We start from the raw sequence: 9,930 nt of genomic DNA on the forward strand, positions 1-9,930 counted from the left end.
ATCAGTTAATTTTTTTTATCTTTGAGCGGTGTACATCTAGTGTATTACTATAGTAGTTAACATTCACCATGATGTTTCTCGTAAGTTGATTACAATCATATTCACCACTTTTACCTATCGCACACTCGCGCGTAACTCTACGTACAGCATGTGCACGTAAATCAAATCTTAGTTTAATCTGATAAGGGATATCAGAATATTGTAATTTCGGAAAAGCGAAATTTAAAAAAAACTTTTTTGGTGAAATTTGCATACCTTGATGTTGTTATTAGAGTTCTACGAGTTATAAGTTAAAAAGGTTGATGCGTTGTCATTAATGTGTACGAGTGACTCAATTTACTGTCAGTAACTGTATTCGCGTACTGAGTCGAAACGAGCAAGCGATACATCCAGACTTCTTGTCTGATTATGCAATATAGACGTACAGCCCAGTACGCGTTGGATGCATAGCCTAAAAACTTTTTGCCTTATGATAGATTAAATATCTAAAATTAAGTACTTTTAATAGAATAATCTACGTGAATTGCAAATTCATTGCAATTTTTTTTTCTTATAGATCTATTTTATTTATTTTATATAATGGTCATAGAAAATATAGTAAGGTATCATGGTCAGTAGCCACAATAGAAATACGCATCTATGGGGTACTGACAATCTTCGTGAACTGTAATTAATTAGTAAACTTGCAAATTGTTTTTTAAAGCTATGTGCCTGTCAAACTATGACCGGCCCAGGCTGATAATTGTTTGCCCGATGAAAGCATCAATAAAAACAATAGGCTGAGCGATTAAAAACATTATATTTCCCACAAGTACCTCGCCAGTATTATTGTTGTTTTGTAATATAACATACATACTCCATTGTTTTTATGTTGTAAAGCACATGTAAAACAAGTTTAACCTGTCATTCATCCCTGTCAATTACAATTACGTATTGTTAACGTTGTAGTTGACCGGGACTCCGTGTTGTTACTGTAAATGGTACATTACTAGTGTATGACCATATGGCCATGATGACTATGACAGACAGTATGACATACTATTCTATAGTTATGGTTTCTATGGTCACGGCGCATGCGTTTTTACGCTCAAGCATTAGACAGTAGGATTGCGTTTACAGTACTGTACTGTAAGTGTTATGACCAGGTTATGACTTGGCTTGTACAGTACTTTTACAGAATGCGAATGGTCAACACATGGTACTTAGTACTGAGGGAGTACTGGACGCAGAATTTTTTCCTAGTATGAAAAAATTGTGACAATACCTTTGAAAAGATCCATAGCACAGTACAAACTACAAAGTGTAAAATGACTGTCAAGATGATAGTGTGCGGTAGTCTGCTTTGCTAGTTCCAAATATTCAGTATATATTATTCTTAAGATTCTTTATCCTCCACTTTATACATACTAGTGAATTTTTCTTTTATGGTTGAGACCATTAATTGAAGTGAAAAAATTGTTTTTTTATTCGATACGTGTGATACGATACGCTACGATTTTCTCCTTTGTACTGTACAGTACAGTACAGTATAGTGTACCTGTATTGAAAACTCTTGGACGGACAGATGCTATCAACCTCATCTCGTTACCAAACACTGCGCTATGGCGGTACTTTAGTAAGCAGACGGTAGATTTTGAATTGACTGATGATATCTAAATTAAAGTAATATTACGTTGAATCTTATTATTTGTTACAGAGTTCTGCTTGAAAAAGTTATATAGAAGATTGTAAATGCTATTTAAATTAATACCTGTGATTTAGAAAACAGAAATGGAAAATCCATAGTAAGTAGTCATTTTTCGATATTTACGACCTCATTTGGTAAGAAAAGTCCACCTGTCCGAGGGAGTGATCAGTCCAGGTCTTGTTCTAGTGGTCTACTGTACAGTACAGTGTACACTGTACAGTACATGTACTCGTATGTAATGTACTGTTTTAGGGTTCAACAGTCGATTCGATTTGTCGAATCTGGTTATTATTCGATTCGGTTCGAGAGTTTGTATGTAGAATGTGATTAATTTGAAAATTTAAATCGAAGTTTTTTGTAGTGTTCGATACGTACTGTAAGTGAAATGTACCGTAAAAAAATGTACTATAGGTTTTGATCATAAAGGTAAGAGAACCTCTATCTCTATGGATTTGATTGCTGTTGTGTTGACCACTGTTACGGCGGCGTGACTTGTATGCTGGTTGAACCGACCGTACATGTACCAGTGACTGTTGGTTTGTATTAGAATTTCAAAGAAAATGAAATAACTTAATGCTGCAGTAAAAATTAATAGAAACATCGAGAGCCAATTACTCAAGGTTGTAATGATCTATTTATGTGGAATTTGAGCCGAATTTAATGTAAATGCCTTGAAAATTTAAAAGATCTAAACTTTCAACCAGAGAGCTCACCACGCCCCTGAAATAGTGGTCTTAAAGCAACATCAGTACATTTTTACTTTACTGTACTTGTACTGTATGTGCGCAGAACCACGGAGCACGGTTCGAACTCAGTCCAATTTCGAGCCGCACTAGAAACATTACCATGGCGGAGTAAAGAGAAAGAGAGGGACTAGGAAGCCATTTTCAGTACAAAATAATATCGAGGCTAATCATTTTCCCGGTCATTCCGTTAAATGGTAGCAATGAATTCATCTATTATACTGCACAAAATCAACTTCGCAGCATGTTTGCAGCTAATTTAGATGCGAATATTGGACAGTACACTAAAGTGTACCACTGTAGACGTGCGATATAGTTGAAATGACTAGTAAAAATAACCAGCCTCCACATTATTAGTATAGTGAACGACCATTTCTTGTCCCTCTCTTTCCCTTTAGTAGTCCCTGACACTACATACTATGGAGGGGAGAAAAAAATAGAGTTCTAAAAAATCAGGGACTTACTACTAAGAAGTTCTTAAGACGGACCGACAACAGGTGTAGCGGTACTCTTATGAACTATGAATCATAGGGTATTATTACAGGACTTTATTGGACTTTATACCACTATGACACAGCAACTACAAAGTGCCGAAAGATAAAGGCAAAATAATACAAATATCATGTGATAAGTTAAAACAAAGAACAAAGATGGCGTTGTATTCCTTTGATCTATTTCCGAAACACTCCAGATCTAGAATAAACAATAGTAGACTATTCATCATTGTTAAGTAATTTAACCCGTATTTCGAGATAGCACTCCACTAGCGACTGTATTCAGTACGCAGGGCTGTATGCTGTACTATACTGTATTGTAGATTTATTACGAAAAACTTTGAAGATAGTATAGAGACTTAAATTAGCACCCGATTTCAATGGATATACCACCTTACTTGTTACCTATACTACTTAGTACAGTACTATGCAAATGTTTATCATACACGGTTCCTGACGTAGATAATTACAATATCAAAACTCGAATTGCATACATCCACGATATCGTTCAATGTTATCAAGCACTAGGATTGGCACTATCTTAACTCCTTTACGCAATTATGAACTTGATACACAATTTAGATAGATAAACGTCAAAGTTTTTATCTTCAATCTTAGTTAAGTAAAATTTAAAATTCAAACACGCAGGTCTTTGTAATCCACTGATGCAACGCCCATTTGCTCGTTGGAATATTGCAGTCGTTTTAGATTGTTCTCTTTATCACTACGATATATGAGAATAGCCTTACACGTAAGTTTCGTTCTACCGCTAACATATCACTTGAAATAAAATCATGGGTCATTACGGAATCAGCTTTCGGTATGTCAAGAACCTGATTATCGAGTATCAGATGATGTTACATCATTGGAGTTCTCAATACTACATTTTAATGAATTCATTAGTTCGTTGTCTCGAAGGCTTCTTACTATCACAAACGCTATACAGATTTGAAAACTTTCTTGGATATTATCTTTCCATCTCATGCCAAATAGCATAAAAGAAATAAATTTAGTAATTCTTAAACTTTATCTGACGTAATTACCTTATTATCAAAATTAAGATTACAAAATATACTCGTATGTCAGAGTATAGCTCCACGTACTCGTGCACTAAATGAGGCTTTTTATTGTGTCGAAAGGATATCCATTCAAATATTAAAAATGTTTATGCTATAGGTGAAGAGCTCCTTAAATTGGCAATTTTGATTATCTTAAAAGCTGTTAATGTCTACCATGTCAACAATTTGTTGATACTTTCGATACTATTCATGGCTATTAAGGTATTAAATAATACCAGTATCAATTTCTAGGTCATCTACAGTAAATGTATCACTACTCACAAGGGTTTGGTACTAGTCCGCTTAAACTCTATAAATTTCAGGTACGTAACAATAGTCCCTGATGAACATTGTATTGTATTAACAGTCTTCACAGTTAATTAACACTGTACTGCAGCTCGTGTATGTAGCTGTGGTATGGCGATAAGTTCCGTTTAAGTCTACGTAATGGTATCTTTCAATATCCTCTCTGATATTTCTAATGACAAGTATGCTATCAGTGCTGTTAATTATCGTCAGGAATTTAAGGGGAAATTGATAGACCATTTGACCGATATGATGACATATAAATGATTGTAACTGGTCTAGACTTTCGTTCAATCTAATCTTACCATTGAACCAATTTTAGTCAAGTGAAAAACATGAGTTTAGGGTAATATATGAGTATGTATACTTATATCCTTAAGCGTTTATACGATCTGATCAATCCAATACGACAATATGTTCGATATTCATATTTCTGTTTAGTATTATCGGACTAACCTGCAATGTTTCTGCTTGATGATTTTTCGATCATAAATATTAAAGATGGCTATCGTCACACCGTACCTTTCTTTACCGCCATTTTTTTTTCTTTTTCGTTATAATAGTATAAGCGAAATCAGAGATGAATGTCGTAAAGCATAACCGCCTAGTATCGTATCTGCTAACAAAATTAACGATATATCTAACGTAAGAATTAAAATAAAATTTGGCAGCTTCTCAAGTGTTAGACGATAAAGTTGACTGACAATGTGTTAATAAGTTTCAGATACAATTAAAAATGTTAGCATGAGAAATAAGCTCGTGCTATCAAGACGTTATTCATGTAAAATTTATAACTATACATGCAAACCATCAAACTATGTCTTAACATAAATTAAATTCTCACAGAAATATTGTAATTGTGCAAAATTAATAGATGTTAGCGAATAAAAAAGATTGATCAAGTTCTTAGTCAGGAACGAAATAAATCGAAGTTTTCAGCCTTGATAGTTCTTACACTAGTGATCAGATGAAGTGTAATACATCACTTTCTAGAAAACATACATTGATGTATTTCTCTTTTTCTTGTGTAGATCATACTGTAAACTGCATATTGTACGCTAGTAATAGTAGTAAGCGTTATGTCATCCTAGGATGATCAATTGAAGAAACATAACTTCCTAAAATAAAATTCCAAATGATAAAATACCAATTCTAATCTTTCTAGAATTACATTAACGAATAAATTATACTGTATATTTACGTAAGGCAAGCTTCATCTTCAAAGGACAGCCAGCTAATAATTCCCAAAGTATAAAGACAATTTGAATATTTTTCGTGAGAGCCTTACAGGCTGATTACGTGCACGGAATGCTTAAAAATAGTAAAATAAAGAGAAGAGATGTTTCCCAGACAATTATAACAATACATAGAGAAATTATGACATGAGTAAACTTGCTGCTTAGTGATTACTGCTAACAATACGTAAACGATCATCTGACCCTGACGCTGTAACGGCTTCTCTACAGTGTGTATGTACTACTATCAATAATAAATTCTTTAAAATAATATTCATAGCCAAGAATATCAATTCACTAACAATATTATCACAAACTTTTTGGATTAAATACCAATTAATATTTCATAGATTTTCCTTTAATCAAGAAAAGGTAGCATGCCAATCTAGATAGATTGTACGTGTAAACAATATCTGATAAAAACTTCTGTAAATACTTTGCGTTAAATAAGCAAAGAAAGTTTACTGAAAACATACTAAGCTGTCGCAATAAATCCTATACAGACTATAGGATTGAACAGGTCAAATTATTGACTATCTACTACTGGTACAAATTACTAAAGAACTTTTTGCTCACTCTCAGTGAGATGATCTTTGTCCAGTGTTAAATAGCTTATTGTTTCTGGTCGTCGTTTATGCTAAATTAACAACGTGACTTTCTAATGTTGTTAGAGGCTCCATGAGTACAACAGCGATGTAATTTTTTTCAATTAACTACTTAAAGTATCTCACTAATATACATAATCGAATAAAAATGTTGTCTTACTTGGATTGAGGCATTATCGAACAACTACGGCTGGATACCAATTTCAACTGAATAATTAGTTGACCTCGACATAAAATAGCGCCAACGGTATGAAATGACAATCAAACCAACGAAAGCTTGCTGCAATCCTGTAGACTGAATTTTACTATGATCAAGTGATAAATAAATTAATTAGAGCATGTCTGAACTTTAGACTGGTCGTTAGTTATAGTCTAAAGTAAAACATCCAGATTACATAACTGTTGACCAGTTCTCTAAGGCAAATTTGCACAACATGTTAATAAATATTTCACAAATTAGAAGCTAAACGCTGATTTATTATTAAATAAAAAATGAACTTCATAACAGAAAATATTGATCCTTATGATCTCTTTGATACCGATATTTGTCTCCATGATTAAATTTAGTAATTATCTTCAAGAAATAGACTCGTATACCTTTTCATTGTATTCAGACACTAAAAATGTGATTATAGCTCAAAATTCACAGCGACATTTGATAAAGCAGTTTTGATCGTGAATGCAGCAGAGTAGTGCCTTTGTGTAAGAAAAAATTATTCACACCAATTAATAGAATCTAGTTTAAAATTATTATACACTTATTGGCACTACCATACAATACGAGTACTCTAGAAGCTCACTACGACATCAAATTAAAAACTATATCAGCTTTCATCTATTTAAATTCGCATATACGTCGATTTTGATGCTTCATAAATGTACAGTACGTTTATCTCTGCTTTTCATGATCATAATTATCAACCTTTACTCACAATTGTTAGTACATCCATAATTATTAAGTTACCTTCTCCGATATTGCAATAACTTCTTATCAATTCTTTTATCGTATACTTTGTTACAATGAAATACACCATTTTAAAGGCATGAACAGCATTCATAGCTGTAAAGATAAAATTAATTACAAGCGTAATAAGAAAGTGGTAACCCTACATCGGTTAATGTATAAAGCTACAGAATCTCATAAGAATCGTTTACTAACGAAAAATGGGAAAAATTTATGTTTTCCTCAAACGAATTAGTGGAAAAGTTCATTCAGTTGCATAATACACTCAATAGTATCATTGAATGTTAACTTTTCAAAATGAAATGTTTTATATAGCAACGATGCCGAATATTAAAGAGTTTTTTTTATAAAGAATGATCATAAAAAATTTATGCAAGATATTACTAGCGTTCTTCTAAGCTCAAATTATAAAACTTTAAAAACAGTTTAGTTATTGTACTCTTAAGGTATAAATCTTACCTAGTTCTATTTTCTTTGCTAAAATATTTCGGTCCATTAAAGACACTTTTTCATTGCCTACATGTTAATATACTTATCGAAAAATTAATTAATGTACAACTTAAGAATTTTCATTCACCTTTATTTATATTACTTCGCTATCTTGATTAGGCCTTCGAGGTGATACTGTAAGTAATTCCTAACTTAGATTGTAATTTTAAATTAAAGAATACCATGTTTAATTACAGTAATGCATTGAGTCTTTTAATTAACGGCAGCTAAGTAAATATGTGATCACCAAAAACAACCGATTTCGTACCAATTGTAACCATCATTCTCTTTAGTGAACATCGCAACCCAATCGTACTTTAATCATCTCGACGGCCGGAATCTAGTGAATAATGATCATGATCGATGCACCCAAATTGTATGATATTTGCACTTAGTAAATCAGCGATATTGTCAATATTAAACTCACTCATACTCAAGCTACTTCGGTTTGATTTAAGATTTCAGCCAGTGTATTGAGCATTAACGTTCTAAGATAGTTTCTCGCTATGATTTGTTAGAAAGTGAAGTAGTTTAAATCTTCTGGCTGCAAGACTGAAAAAATCTATGAATTTACGTTAGATAGCTCCTACAAGTCGAGTATATGTATGGTAATTGTCGTATATGTTAATGTAAGTAATGATTTTTCGTAATTGGATAATCACGGTTCGTCATTGAACATTACTTGTGTTGAAAACGTGAAATAAACATTTTCTAGCGGTAAATGCATAGAATAGCTGCTATAGGGCTATTGCACAGTAATAATGACTATCGAATGAAGATAAACTAACACTATAAGCAAACAGACCAATCATAAAGAAGATATTACACAACTTAAAGCTGTCTTATATTATGATACAGGACTAGCATTGTACAATTATAGCTGCAAACAATAGAGCTAGTATACGGTTCATTAGTTGACATTATTTTTCGTTGATATATACATGAGCCGTATAAATATTCAGCACAATACAATCATTTATATACAGTATATACATTACCTTAGTCAGTTAGATATTGTAATACAACTTATGTTTAATAAGAATTTACATGAAAATGAAAATGAACTAGAGCGCACTACAACGTACCGCGTTTACTCATAATAATTTATAATAGAGCGCTACTACGGGTACATATGTAATCGAGTAATTTTTTGTAACAGTAAGTGTGCTGCTTAGACTATATTTGCAACTTTCCATGTCGGATCGCACAATTCGGTCTTAGCAGTAATAAATTCACAACCATTTTCCAAGTTTCAAACATGGAAAGAAAAGAGAGTAAACTAACCTGACCAGCTGGATTCAAATTAAAAGTGTAGTTTATTTTGCTATGACACTCGTGGTTTTATATTTTCAATTTGCAAATTATACAACAGGTGGAAAATGCACGCGTAAGTTCCATCTATATCGACACAGGATTATTGAAAAAATGAACAACAGATGGATTATTATATTACATACGAAATATGTCAGTCTAAGAAATGAAATTGTACAGTGATATCAATATGTCTGTTAAGGTAATTTAACGATAGGTAGAAAGTAGTAAAATTTTTAATATATGATCTATGATACGCATATGTTAAATAAATATTATTTATATACTTTTTTAAGTTGTTCTAATAACCAATTGTCTTATTGGATTGCAATGACTATATTTTCTATACAAGTTACTACCTAAACACCATCCTCAATTTTAATTACTACGATCAGACCATATCGGAATAAAAATTAATTATTACAATCTTTTCTAAAGAGAAATTTGCGTTTTACTCATATTGATTCCCCAATAGAGTCTTCAATTACAAATATATAGCATAGGTTTTAAGAATATAATCGATATTTTATAACATTTGCAGTACTACAGGATAACTTAGCAAGTAATATTAGAACAATAATAGTATTCAGAAGAGAAGAAAGGTTTCTTTGTGAATATTTTCATTAATTGTAAAATTTAAAGCGCGGACATTTAAAACGCTTTAATCGAGTAAACTTTAGTTTAGAGTAAGCTAGTTTCACTGCGTAACTGAATTTATGACTGATTTAGTTCGAAAAGAGAGAGATTAGAATGTATACACAAGATGTGTTCCAACTATTTCAGGCTAGTCTCGATGCGTAGTTTACAATTTAATCGTCCATTTGAGTTTTTCGATGAGTAACGTAGTTTTAATGTCGATGCATATGCTAATGTTAAGAGTCGATGTCACTTATTTCTCGTTCAAGCATACTTGACTAACTAATGATGATTATAGCATTAAAATAGAAGATGATACCTACGGGTATGAGTCATGAAGTGATGTCATTGTTTGATTACTGTGATATATAAGCGTAAGTCCGCTCTATTCTTCTCTACAAA

The sequence above is a fragment of the Trichoplax adhaerens genome, genomic scaffold (genome assembly GCF_000150275.1).
Source record: "Trichoplax adhaerens TRIADscaffold_2 genomic scaffold, whole genome shotgun sequence".
Taxonomy (NCBI): Eukaryota; Metazoa; Placozoa; class Uniplacotomia; order Trichoplacea; family Trichoplacidae; genus Trichoplax; species Trichoplax adhaerens.